Below are 14,890 nucleotides of genomic sequence, written 5' to 3'. Positions count from 1 at the left end.
ATCCCTTTCCTTATTGCCTGACTTGGGAGGACTCCCTGACAACCGGACAGTAAACAAAGACCATCTCCAAGGATGTCTTCATTGTGTAGCCGGAGGCCGCCGGGCAGCCGCTAACTTTTCACCTCGCCATCGCAACGGCGCCTGCTTTCAATGTAGCGCAAATGCATGTGCGTACTCGCCTTGCGCACGTCAGGCCGTTCAATTGTTTGCGACGGTGAGAACTTTTCAAAAACTTTCCTGGAGTCACCCATTTTCTTGCAAAGAACTCAAAGCAGCTATTAGGGTCTCCTTTTGGATAGACATTTGCATATCTCTTCCTCGCTGGTTGACCACAAGATATCCTGAGGGTCTTCTTACAAAAGTGCAATTTGGCCGCAGCTGCGTACAGTACAGAAGGCGACTCTGGTCGTCATCTGGACGACGCAGCCCAGGCACATTCTCATCATTCATTTAATAGCTCACCTCGTGAGTTCAAATGCGTTATATCGTTTACTAGGCAAATCTTTTTTGTTCATTCATCTTTCCGGGGGCCCTAAAAAAGCACCCTCGGGTTTTTTTTTTTTTTTTGCAGTTTGGATTTAAAAAGCAGACAGGAGAGTTGACCTCAGAGGTTGTGGTTCCTATGGATATCGTGTTTCCAACAATTCTCTAACGTCTTGATCACCTACAGGCTGCCGTGACTCATCCTTCCTCCATTTGGACCCTTTCCAGCGGAGAACCTCGAAACCGTCGGCGCACGATACGACAAAGGCATCTTTGGTGCCGGCCGGCATTTCCTCGCACATCACTTAAAAGGCTCTTTTGTGCTGTCACCCTGCAGCAATTTTATCGCCTCCAGCCCAGAATCTCCACATGAAAGAGGAGCAAAAGACAGCTTGAAAGGGTGGCCTCCACCAGGTGTAGGATTTCTGTTGTTGCCAGTGTTGATGGAGCAAATCGGATGATGTCAGCGACGCGGCGGCGGCGGCGGCTGCGTAAATGCTTAAAAATCAAATCTTGATATAGTATCATGTGGAGTTTGCACGCTCTGTCAGCTTGGCATCTGATGGACTCTTGCTCCGGGCATTCCTGTGAAGCTGCAGGGTGGAGCTGGATCCACGGCCAGATTGTTGATATTGTTGAAATTGCAAACGTTTTGATGAGTCACTAAGTGACGCTTTCATAGACTGAAAAGAGGAGCAAGATTGCCTCAGACAATGGAAACAGATTGAAAGAAAAGCTTTCAAAGTTTTGTTTTTTTGAATTAACAGGAGGTCAATTCATTTTCACCATAGTAGAAGAAAGAATTTTGGTCAAATTACTATTTGTTTATTTGTGCCTGATGTCGAAAATACGCCATAACGCAAACTGTACTCGTCTCTGCGGCAGCATCACATATCAACACAAAATACAAAAAGCGAAAAAAACTTGAAAATCCTTTGGTGAGTATTTGGTGGGACCTCCAAATTGTGCATTTGGCTGTTATTGACCAAAAAGTCCCATTTGAAAACTATGCTCAACCCGTCAAACATTGTTTATTATGCAACATATGTTTTTGGGTGCAAGGGAGCCTATCCTTTTCAAATGTTAACATCTTTCCTTATTTGTTTTTTAGGAACACCGAGTTAACTGAGCGACCAAATCGTTTTGGTGTCGCTATCATTTTTCATTTCTGGTTCAATAATTACCATGCCACGTTTCTACGGTACCTTCTGCGGTAACGTCACATAAAACACAAAACACCAAAGAAAATACAAAATACACTCGGCGAGCTCATCCTTTAGAATCTTCGGAACGTTTTATTAGATTTTTGAGGTATATATTTTTCCAGAACATTTTGAACTTTGCGGCGGTTGTTGGAGTTTTCTTCAGGGGACCTATTATCATTATTATTATTATTATAGAAATCAGTCTTAAGACATGCTGGGTCAGATTCTGACATCTGAAAAAAAGAGGCAAGGAAAGCAGACAGTTAGCCTAGCCTCTTAGCTAAACCAGGTCCTGGTCTTTGGACTGCTGTTTAATTGTGATTTGTTGTTCATCACAAGAGTTACATTTCAGACCACCCCTGTGATAAGTTGAGACAGTGTATTTATTTTATTTATTATTATTATTACTATATTATTTATTATTGTATATATATATATATATATATATATTGTATTATATATGTTGAAAATATTATTATATATATATAAATAATAATATAAATATAATATTTATTAAATATATATAAATATATATATATATTGTATTATATTGTTTATTTTGATTTTATTTGGACATAGTTTAAATGGTAAATTCGACACTACTGTAGTATCTGTGACTGAAATAATGCGTGCGTCAATATTCCTATTGACCAAAATGCTTTCTCACCTCACCCTCGCTCAGCGGTTGTCCAAGCGACGTGAGTCAAGCACACTTTTAAATCAGATTTTGACAGCGGCCAGAAGAATACGTGACATTCAAAACGCTTTCGTCACAGGATTAGCAGAAGCCCACCAGCGTCACGGCCTTTTGTCTGAAAGGTTAGCACAACACCGAGCAGCGCGACTGCGACTCACCGCTGTTGACGCACAACTAGCACAGCCAGGTGCAATATACACAACTGAAGTTCCCTCCACACACACACGCACATGCAAATAAAAGGCCGCACGCCATGGATACACGTGCATGCACATGCACAGACAGGTCTACATTCCCTTGGAAAGTTTCACCGTGTTGACTCCCACTTTCCCCACTTGGCTTGGTGTCACAAGCGTATTGTTCTGCCCCCCACCCGGCTTGGACGGCTGATTGACTTCCTCCTTGCTGATTTGTTACCTTTCCACACTAGGCACGGAGCCACGCACATCATCATAATAGCTTGTCATCCGGGTCACGTAAGAACAGTACATTTCATTGGTTAACAAAGTTGATCGTTTTGCAGTCAACGGGAATGAATTTGCTCTAGGAAATGTATTGATTTCAATCGAAAGCCTTCAAAAGTCAATGAAGTTATCCGGAGCTCCAAAATATGCGCGTTACAAATTATATTTAGGGTGGGCAACGCTTTCTGTGCATAAACGGATGGTCATCAGAGCGTGCCGCAATTGTGGAGTACCACAGGGTTCTATCCGAGGACTACTCCTTTTCCTTATACATGATAATCTTTTTTTTTTCACACGTTTTTGTGTACTTCAAAAAAGATTCTGCCCTAGATATCTCAAAATGGTTGAAATGACCTAGTTATCTCTCAATGTCAAGACTTCTACCTTTATTATAGTTCAATCAAAAGGTGGAAGGTCAACATTTATGTGAAGTAAGCCAGTTTGGGCCCTCACTAGCCGTGTATACTGTTCTGCAATTTTGACATAATCAGGTTTATTTTTTGGTGGGGGATGAAGCTCAGGAATCCGCACAGGCCCTTGCTGACTTATGTAAGAAAAAAAGGAGGGGGCGGGGCTTCCTTTCTTGAGCGCAGCTACCAAGAGATGGAATGAAAATCCCCGCAATGGTCGGCTAATCCTGAACTTCCCAGTGAAAACATTGCACTTCCTCCTTAGGCCAGATCCGGACTTGTTGGCATGCCGAGCGGAGGCAGGCGGCGCAGGGTGGGCTGCCCCGGTGAGGGGGGACAAACTGGAGACAGATGAGGTCTCGCAGAAGGAAGGAGCGCTCAGGTGCGTCGGACTATCAAAGCGTAAGAGACGCCCACGCGTTATTGGCAGAAATATTTTCAACATGATATGGTTGTGTTGTCTCAATGACCGATGGTTATTTCGACCTCAGGAAAAACATTATTATTTTTTGTATTGGATCTCATTTGTTCCAAGTATCGGTTCTTCTCACAGAGTGGATTGCCAGCTTCTTGTGCTTCCACAAACCCATTCTGGCCCAGTTCTAACACTTGCCCTTCTCTACCCACACATGGCGCCCGCTACTCTCTGCTCTCAAGACAGCGGGACCTGAAAAGGTATTCGTAAAACAAACTATTACAGTTTGTTCTGCCAAAGCATGTCCAGCAAAGCCAAAGACAACCACATTTAGATGAAGGACCTTTTACTTTGTGCCATGTAATTGGACAAAATTGAAGAAGGTAATATTGTTATTATTCACTGCGGGCTTCATGCAGGACACACAAATAACTCCCTGCCAGATGTACTTATTCAATGTTTTCATGGATGAAATTAGTTTAATAGTACCTAGACATTGTTCATTGCAAAAATCAGTGGAGCCCAAAAATATCGTTCCAGATTTTTGGGTCTCAGCCTGCTTCTGCAGACGTCTTGGGACTGGGAGCCATCACCGCACAATTATTGTAGGACATACCTACACTATTTTTTCCTCGTGGTTAATGATATCCATTTGTCCATTTTCTGGACCACCAATGCTACGTTTGAAACATTCCAAATATCCAGATTCTGTGGCTATTGTACATATTACACGTGTGCCTGACATGATTTTTTTTTTCGTATACCTGGGTGTGATTCTTCGTTCAGCCGATTGACTTGAGTATTAAAAGCCCAAAGCTTTCCACTCAACAAGATGAAGCTTTAAATTTGAATTCAAGCCACAGCGTCAACCAGGCAACGGCTTTTCCCCAAATATTTGTTGACTCTTTTGTTTACTGCTAGGACCGACCGATCAATGCTCGTCTTCCAACATGAACTCATTTTTCCAGTGAGGCAAAGCATCTAAATCTTCGACGACATTTTGCGCTTGTGCAGCCGCGGTCAACGACTTTGCTTCAGCTCCAATGTGATGATCTTTCCTTCAACGCACTTTTGCCACGTGTCGAACACTTTTCGTTTCCTCTCATTGATTAGGTTCAATCTCCTGTTGCGTGGAGTCGATGTAAATGCCCCAAATGCAGAAGTCTCAAAATGAGAGCTTCTAGATTTGCTGCAGAACGATGTTTCAAGTTGGAATGGGTTGAATCGGTTGCAAAATGTAGAAATGAGAAGGGAAAAAACGAAATTTGGGAAAATCTGGCGTGAATTTCAAACTTTTAAACGTGACATTTTTTAACTTGGCCATTTTAGGAATGTTGGAAATCTTCCCCAATGTGATTTGAATGTGCTGCATGATGTGAATCTCAAACTGGAACGACGTAAATGTTGAACGCGCCATTAAGAAGGAATCATTTGCCGTAAATTGGCGAATTTTACAAAAGCGGAAAAATTCTGCGTTGAGGAGAACAGGTGGAGATGAAATCCAAAACCAGCAAACAGGACATGAACACGGAACACCGGAAAACGTGACGAAACCTGAAACCAAGCTCAATGGAATCAAAGCAAAGTCAACAAAAACAACACTGAAGCCAGTTGTGTGTAGCCCTCAAGGGACACAGCAAAATAATCAATTGCTATTATTTCCTAAAAAGAAGAAAAACACAAGGAGATGTCTGTCTACCATATTGGACCTTTTGTCAACAAAATGTCATTTCCCAGATGCATTTGCAAAACCATCCCTAACCATCATCCCATGATGTGATGTTGTGGTAACAACAACACGCTCGAGTGTTTTCATCTTTGGGTGCATGGCAGCGCATTGTGGTGAAGATCATTCCTAATCCTGAGAGGAATATCTTCAACTTGAACATCTGATTTATTGAGCTACTGCGAGCGGACGGGCAAAAACACAGCAGCCGTAGTTATAGCAGCAGTCAATTTCTTCTTGACATCATCCAGTGACGTGAATGGCCACTTTCTCTCGCTCCTTCTCTCTCTTGGAAGACCCCATCAAAGTCACTAAGTCATACAGCTACTGGTGCCAATTAGCTTTGAAAAGTGAGGTTGTGTTTAAACAACAGCGAACACAACGCTCATCACAAATCACTCGAGCTTCAGAGCAAGTTTCGCGACGCAGACCGGACGCTTGCTTCAATGACTTCAAAGCGGCCGTTGCGCATGATGGAAAATGCGACTGTTTCTTTGAACATTCCAAATGGAATCCATTCCAACACGCCAGCGCCGTTCGAAGAGAAAACTTGATTTATTAAGAATATTAAACAACAGCAGCTGCGCAATGGGTCAACTTCACCGTGAAGGACGTTCTGGCACCTAAGAAACTTCAAACAAATTAAGCAGTAGAAGCTTGAGTGGAAAAGTCTCCTCAGGATAAGCTTCGACTTCTTCGGAGCCGTGAGAACATCATGTGCCAGATAATGCTCAGACCTCGAGGAGCTTGTCTGGATCAAATCCACACACTGCCAGTGTCAGCATGTTTTAGATGAGAAGACAGGAAAGAAAGAGGTGACGAAATGTAGATGACACCATTTCCAAACACACCATCTCCAAACACAGATCGGATCTGATCAAAGACGAAACACTACGTAGACTCTTACCTTATCGTTTGGCAATCAAAGTTGAGAGCTCGTTTATATGGAAACAATCCTGTGAAAATATCTTATCTAGTTGCGTTGTCTATTATCTGGCCGGTCATATCCGAAAACATTTGACTACTTTCACAGAGGCCTTGGTTCCCTCACTTGACTTTGGTTGGTTCAGTTCCCACTCAGTGACATTTGAGTCCGATTGGTCTGATCTGTCCTGCAATTGGCCCCACCCTTAAAACTGCCGAGTTAGAAATAACCCAATTTGGCCGATGATGTTTTTAACCCAACACCTTTAAGGGTGGAGCTACCAGTCCAGGATGTAAGCCCATGAAGCGGTTACATTGATTGCAATTTTCAATCCCAGCCAAACTAGCATGAAAACTAGCTAGCTAGCTGCAAAACCCCGCTCGGTGTGTGGTGGGCCTTAATTTCGAGATGGTAGCGATACGTTTTGAAAAGAGCCGTCCAAAACACAACAACCGCTCCGCTTTTATCTCTTTGACTTAAATAGCATCTTGTGTAAAAGCCCCTAAGACCTTCGAGATAAACCACATAAGACTGTTCTCATTCATGAGACTCAAAACGCTTTCTATCTCAACTTGTACTTTTGTTGTTGTCATCGCGCCATTCATTCTTTATCACAGAAGCATTGAATGGCCACCGAGTCAACAAATCTCCTATCGTAAGACGAGAGGCTTTTAAAAAAAGAAGACAAGCTAAAGCGTCGGCGGTAGCCAAGCAGCTGATAGCGTCTCTCTGGCGGATAGGAAAACGAAGCAGCCTCTGTCCAGCGCGGCTGCACGGTGGGAGCGTCTGTCAGCAAGCCACAGGCCAGTCACGTTAACTGCCAGCATTCCCACAATCTGGCCTTTATTAGAAGGACTAATGGCATCCCCAGAATCAGGTAGATCTCAAGTGCCCCACAGAGAGAACACTGAACACAGGCTAATTCATACAGGACGGCCTAAAAATATCTCCTCCCCGCCCGAGTGGCAGATGATGCCAAGGAAAGCACTGGGCTATCACAAAGGATGTTGTTGATGTTCAACGAACAGAAGGTGGAGCGACATTCCCAAGTCCACCCATTCAGAAGGAGCTCCGATCGCTTCGGAGCGGGCTGCCGCAAGGTGTGTCGGAGAATGTTCCCATTCTGGAGGGGGGTTGTCGGAAACTCGTTTGGCGCGCCGGGTTTTTCGGACGGAATTGGAGTCGGAGCGCTGTTTGGTTTGGAAACGTATCTGTGACTCAACAAGAGGTTTTGCGCTCAGAACCCGGCGGAAAGCACCAGTCCCCTTTGCTTTGTACCGCTTCCACCTCATTCATGTTGAGTCACAAAGCAGCGACGGGGGGAAGGATGTTTCCCCCACAAATAACTCATTGTGGTTTTCTTGGAAGCAACGATTGACCAAGATAAAGTAAACGTGCTGTGTCGCTCCCACGTTTTCATCCTGTCGAGCTCACTCCAATGACTTTTCTCATCAAGTCGACTTTATTTACAGAGCCCTTTAAAAACAACCGAACCGCAGCTGCATACAAAGTGCTGCGCAAAATGTCCAAATCGGATATAAAAACAAAGACGGTTCTGGCAATAAATGAAGATCAAAGTAAACACGATAAAAACGGGAACAATTAAGAATCTTACGGTCAATCAAAAGCAAAAGAAAATTCATGTGTTATACATCCGTGACGAATGGTGCCGGGACTCTGTGGTGGGATGCAAGCACTGCTGGCCTCTGGCGAAGTTTGTGATCTCCAGGCTGTTGGGGTCCTGAACTCTCTCCCCCGTTGTTTACTTGTATGTTACCCGTGTACTCTGTCTCGTCACTGTGGGATGGAGGAAACGTAATTTCCATTTCTTTGTGTGTCTTTGCATGAAGGAATTGACAATAAAGCTGACTCTGAAAAGGGACCGAGAGTGTGCTGGACTTTTTGGGAGCTGAAAAGGTGGAGAAAATACAAAACTGGTCGATGGCACCGAAAAAGGGGGGGGGCTCTTCTGATTTCAACGACTACCCTGAGCAATGTATTGATTCTGGCTCCACTCTGACAAAGGCCAAAGGATACTGCCATAATAGGTCAGGTGACACTGTCTGGGATCAAAAGGCAACAACAACCAGAACATTATGGTTTGAAATATTTGTATTCCATGGAGAATCATCCATCTATCCAACCAGTCACTTTGAATAATCCATAACCAAACGACCCTATTGACTTCTTTTGGCAATTTCAAGTTCACTTCTCCTAATTATCCCGGGAGGAAACTCGAAAAGCCCGAGAAAAGCCAAACAACGGACACGCAAACTTCACACGGTGATGCTCCGACGGATACAATGTCTGCTATTATCCGTCTGGGAGTTTACGCTTTTCCGACGCGGAGCGGAGCTCATTTCCGAAGACAAAATGTTGCACTGTCTTCTCGTGTTTCTCCCTCCCTCCCTCCTCCGCACCTCTCCATTTGTTATCCTTCATCTACGAGGGAATCCTCCGCCCTTTGAACGACCTCGGAGCCAACCCGACCGCTCGGCTTTTCAGCGTTGAGCAAACACGGGACGCGGCTAACCTCATGTGCACAAAGACGATGTTTCCAACAAGCACGGAAAGGCAGCTGTGCATGCTGGGAAGACTCTGCGATACTGACGAGTCCCCGAATGACTAAGTGAGGATTGAACTGTTTTCCAAACAACGGCGGAATGAAATGGAAGGCGTCGTTGGGATCGAGGGAGCGAAAATCGTTTGAAGTCTTTGTGACGGATAGACGGCATCGTGGAGAGGCGCCTACGCGTGCTTATGTGAACGCACGTGTGAACAGGCAACGTGGAGGAAAAAACACAGGGTAAACAATACGGTTATGGCAACGGGAGGAAATGAGGTCAAGTGCGCAGGAAGGTTCCCGACTTCCCCTTCCAGTTGTAAATAATAGCTATTAAGGAGTCGGAGTCGGCCAGAGGTTCACCAATGTACCGTTTGATTCAACGGGGACATCTGAGGTCATACCATTCCCAGTCCAAAATGCGGGGCCTCACCATTGGTTCCAAATAGGAACAATTCAGGGTTCAACTAGATGTAGCTACAACTCCTGGGTCTCCTTTCCATTCATCCACCCTAAAGTCAGTCAAGCCTGATTTTGAGTCATGCTGAAACAGGAAAAGGGCCTTCTCAGAATAGTTTCGACATAGTTGTGAAATTCAATTGTCCAAAATGCCTTGGAAAGATTAAGACACAAGATCCAGGGGCAAAATAATAATAAAAAAAGTGCTGTACTCTGCATTTGTTTGTTGGTGAAAGATTAGGCATAAAAATAAAATAAATAACATGAGCCAGGAAAGAAGCCATTAAAAGTTTTTCTGTTGCGCTTCTAAATGATGGAGAACAGGATAAGGTGAGCGTCCAGGAAATTTTTTGGACCTTTGACTTCATTCTCTGAAAATGTCCTTCATATTTCTGTGAAAAATCCAACCCTATTCACTGCCAGCCGTTTTCAAACCTGTTCTCGTCTTGCCAAACATTTTACAAGATTTTTGACAGAGCTCTCAAGACCCACCAAATATTGGGTGACAATCTGAACTGAGCAAAGAAAGAGTAGATTCTCTTCTTTCACCAGAAAAAGTTTGTTTTGACCCTTTCTTTCTAATTTTCTAATTAGCATTCAGAACATAGGAAAGTTTCACCAATAATATGTCAAGTCCAACATCAGCGCTGTTTTCCTCAGCTGACGCTGATAGCAGTGGTACTGCATTTGGCAATTTATTTGATTTATTTGGCCCCCAAAAAAAAAAAAAGGACCACAAAAACATTCCTTAAATAAGGTTACATTTTTGGGAAAATGTTTCCAAATTCTTGCTGCCATCAAGTAGCCTTTCCAACCAGCATTCACATTTCAACAGATTTGCATTTTGTGGAAATCCAATCCCATTACTAGTTGAAGCATATTTTGGTGTGCTTTTAAGCCAAGATTTATTTTTTTTTTTTTATGGGATGCTTCATTTGAGTCTTTCATTTATGCAGATAATTATGATGCAATCATGCAGATAAGATAGGTGCAGTTTTAGTTTGATGCAATAGGGCAAAAAAGAAAAAGTGGACTGGAGAGTCTTCCAATCACAAGTTCTTCTTGAGTGACAAAGGGGATTTCTGCAAAAACCGTTGACCCCGACCCCCACGTTTGCTACGACCGGGCCTTTCTCTACTGTTCCTTTTTCAACACCCATCTTTAGTTTTGATCTTAATACTTTCCAGAGTGGCCAAATTAAGTGCACACAACGCAGCGCAATGAATAACAGCGGGCCTCAAATTCAGAAGAATAGCTGATGCTTTCCAGGAAGGTTAACTTTAAAAACCTCTGGCACCACACATAGCGATGGGGGAACAGAAAATGATTGCCAGACTTTTGCACCCAATTAAAGCTATTAAAACTCAGAAAGAAAATAAAACATAAAAATATTCACAGGGATAAGTAATTACTCTGCAATGTAGACTTGTTTGCCAGCCAGATCATGACTAGATTATCATGAGCTTCTTTTGTTAGCTCTGATGCAGACTTGTGTGGAATTCCAAAAAGGGGGGGGGGGGGTGTCGGACGAAATAATAAATCAAGCCAGGAGGGTTTGGGTTTGTCAGTCACAATGGGCCAACGGTGTTAAAAAGATGTGACTCAGCTCACACGTGCTGGGCACAATGGCAGCTGTGTGCTTGCTCATAGGTGGCCCTTTAAAGTTTACAAACATGCGCCGTAAAGCTGCCATCGAGTGACTTTGCCGTGAGTCATGTTGGACTCGCGCACAGGCCCGTGCGTGCATGTGCACCTGCGTCGCGGCGCATGCCGCCACCTTTGAACCTTTATGTCTGCACACACTGTGTTGAAAGTCACGTTTTCCAAATTGGCATACATGGAAGAAAAAAAAAAAAGCCAATCAATGCAAAATCGATATTTGCACGATCAAAATAAACGTCGTATAAATTTGACATGACAGAGAAGAGTATTAACACTTGTGCAAATCTTCACCGTCGTGTGTATTTAACAAATGAACTCCAAAAGTGTGTTTGGCGTTTCAAACGCTTTCTTTCCACAAAAGAATATTGCTGATGGCAAAGACATCAAATGAGATGCTAACCAGAGAACCAGAAGCAGAAATGTTCCAGATATTGCTTACTGTGACATAAGAAATGGTCCAGCTGCTCTGTACAATGTGCTCGAATAAATTACAGGCAACTATTCTCTGCAACAAACAGAAGCCAAGTTGGACGGACAATTACTTAAACAGTACATAGTGTTCTCGTGCTGGCAACAGATACGCACTGCACTTATTTATTCCAGCCACGCCGAGTCTCATTCTGCAAGCGCTTTCCTGTTCCCTCTCGTCAGTGAAATTAAATACATTTGATATGACTGACCATCTGTCCGTCAGTCCGATCAACCCATCATCCATCAGCCCATCCATCCATTCATCCATCCATCCAATCAACCCACCCATCCATCCGTCCGTCCAATCAACCGACCCATCCATCCATCCATCCATCCATCCATCCATCCATCCATCCATCCATCCATCCATCCATCCATCCATCCATCCATCCATCCATCCATCCAATCAACCCACCCATCCATCCGTCCGTCCGTCCGTCCGTCCGTCCATCCATCCATCCATCCATCCATCCATCCATCCATCCATCCATCCATCCATCCATCCATCCATCCATCCAATCAACCCACCCATCCGTCCGTCCGTCCATCCATCCATCCATCCATCCATCCATCCATCCATCCATCCATCCATCCAATGAACCCACCCATTCATCCATCCAAATATCTATCCGTCCGTCTGTCCGGCCACCTCTCTCCTCAAGTCCCCTCCCGCCCAGCCGTGACACTAATGAGCACAAAGCACTCTAGAAAAAGGAATGTTGGATAAAGGCGGGAGGGGGTTGGCATCGGGCTCGGAGTGTTACGGGTTCAAGTATTCCAAATATTGCAAGCAGGAGTTCATTTAGCTTGTGAGTAACTTACAAGCCGGGAGCTGTTCTTGCCAGACAAGGTCGACAAAATGCAAACGGGCTGGTTATCATCCCAGATAGAACCATGCTTCCCAGGACCCGAGCTGTTTACAAGCTCATGAATTTCTTAATGGAAAATATTCACCTCCAACAAAGTCACCACCAGTGTTGTTGGATGTCTAACAGAGCGCACACAAATACACACACGCGCGCACACACACACACACACACACACACCTGATTTTCCACATAAAACCTGTGTCTCTAAACAGTGAAGTTTTCAATTTACAACCCCTTGAATTGTGACACGTCCTTCTCAGTTAATGTGCAGTGGTGGAAAAAATAAATACATAAAAAATCACATCACTTCATCGGTGGCTTTTTATCCCCTTTGCTTTTCATGATCAAGGTCGAAACTCAAAAATAGTCTCATCTCAAATCATCATCGCCAAATGAAATGAATGGAAAGTGCAATGGCCCCCCGAAAAAAGCCAAATTTGCTCAACTTCACAAAACTCTCCCCAGTTTGCTTGAAATGAGATCACAACAATACTGCAGCAATCCACCACGACATCAATTCAACATTTGATCTTTCCCAAACCTCTTTCGCACTCAACTTATTTATTTCTAACATTTCTGCAGCGATTAGAAAATGACATTGTGCTCCATTGCGGTGTCATTTGATGAATTGGTCAGCCCTTAAACCGCAGGGCATTTTACGGAGAGCTGTTTCTAATATTTTGCTTGGACATAGCTCGAGAGGGGGAGGGCCGAAATATTAGCAGCATCATCTCCCTGTATGACGCAGCGTTTGTGACTACTGGAGGATGTGAGCTTGGCCAGCATGTGCTTTTTTTTTTTTTTTTGCCTGTTTGCCTGCCAGTTGATGTGTCATGGCTTTGCAAGAGCTGAAAATGAAAATGTCTCAGCGAGGGATGTGGATTTGCCAGGAATGTTCACACAAGAAAGGTTACAAGGACCCCTCTTGCTCCCTCTCACTGCGAACGTTCGATGCGGTTTGCATTGTGACGGCGCTTCTGCAAAGGCACTGGAGCAAAAGTGCCATTTATTTATTTATTTATTTATTTCAGCAGCCATGCGGGGGGAAATTACCATGTAGTCCAGGCTCAGCAGTCATAAAGCGGACGGGGAAACTTTCCAAAATACGTCCTTCAAAGTGATTTAAAGATCATCTGAAAATATGCCAAAGCCCGATGACGCCCATGTGCTTCATGTATTATGTCTGACGGCAACGTGATCCATCTCCAAGCAGTGCAGTTGACTAATCATGACCGGGCAGGATTTATTCCCTTCTCCAAACACCCTTGGGAAGTCAGACCAGTGCACAAAATACAAAGTGATTGTACAGATCTAGAAAGATGAATAAAAACAATCATCATCAATCATCAAATAGGATATGAATTGACTTTCAAATCCCAAGACATTGCAAATATTACCGTTTTTTTCCATGTATAATGCGCAAAATTTAACTAATTTATTGTCCTAAAATCTGGGGTGCGCATTATACATGGGTAAAAAAAAAAATTTTTTTTTTTTTTATCCGGATATGATCCGGAGGCCGCCATTACAGATGCGCTTTCTTCTCTGCTGTTCACTTCAAACACAATGCTCTGGTATCAGACAAGGCTTGCTCGATCACCTGCTCGTTTGCTGTCACAATGTACCTACCCTACGCAAATCCGAAACATTTCTTCGCTATTGAGTTTGCTAGCGCATGCGCAGTGATACTGACCGGCAGAATAACATCCGGTTGTTCCCAAAGATGATCTTTTTTCTGAAATAATTTCACGTTCACGGACTTAAGTAGGAGTCCAAATTTGGGTGCGTATTATACATGGGTACAGGCTTTTTTCCAGCATCAACATGACATTTTTAGGGTGCCTATTATACATGGGGGTGCATTATACATGGAAAAAACGGTATTTTCACTCATTCAATTATATCAACAAAACCTGTTTTACTCCAAGTAGCACCTAAAACAAAGAATTCAAAATACACGAGCAGAGTAGGACTAAGCTTTCAAAAAGAACTGACAAACAACATTTAACTTCAGTCCATCCTCAGAAATCCAATAAATCCAACACCAAAACAATCTGCGCGCACTCACCTGGCTCATAATGTGTAATGCTTCTTCCTTCTTTTGATCCATTTGGACAAAAGTGACTTGAATGTATCCAAGGCCACAATTTTCACTCATTAAAGTCTAAAAACAGACAGGTGCCAATTATGGCGTGCCGCTTGCTTCCACAAAACAAGGAAATAGGCGGAGTCTCTCACTTCTCAGACATTTTGAGTGTTGTTGTTGTTGTTGTTGTTTTTTCCCCCCTCCAAACTATTTTCAAAATTATTTAATATTGTATCAAAATAACAGAAGCAGTCAAACGGTATTGATTTGCGTCGGACGTCGACTTACTTCCTGAAATGAGCCACCAGCTGTCGCCACGTTGTGTGGGTGGGTGTGGTTGGTTCCGGTGACAAGTGAGGAAAGTAAAAATAACCTTGCCTTTGCTCCATTTCCCATTTGTGTGCTAATTTAATATCCTGTGAACAAGAGGAAAAGTAGCATGACCCCGGATGAGC

The 14,890-nt window shown here is 43.5% G+C and overlaps 1 protein-coding gene across 1 annotated transcript in view; it reads right to left on the bottom strand.

The window, feature by feature from the left end:
• LOC133154770 (rho-related BTB domain-containing protein 2-like) overlaps nucleotides 1–14,615 on the bottom strand; it is a 28,868-nt gene extending 14,253 nt beyond the window's left edge. The window contains exon 1 of the mRNA XM_061279756.1: nucleotides 14,418–14,615. The gene's annotated coding sequence lies outside the window, so the exon portion shown is untranslated. The remainder of the gene's footprint in view (nucleotides 1–14,417) is intronic.
• Between the last annotated feature and the right edge of the window lie 275 nt (nucleotides 14,616–14,890).

This window comes from Syngnathus typhle, linkage group LG5 (assembly GCF_033458585.1).
Source record: "Syngnathus typhle isolate RoL2023-S1 ecotype Sweden linkage group LG5, RoL_Styp_1.0, whole genome shotgun sequence".
NCBI classification, from domain to species: Eukaryota; Metazoa; Chordata; class Actinopteri; order Syngnathiformes; family Syngnathidae; genus Syngnathus; species Syngnathus typhle.
The sequence above is the reverse complement of the archived record's forward strand: the minus strand, read 5'-3'. Positions and strand labels throughout refer to the sequence as shown.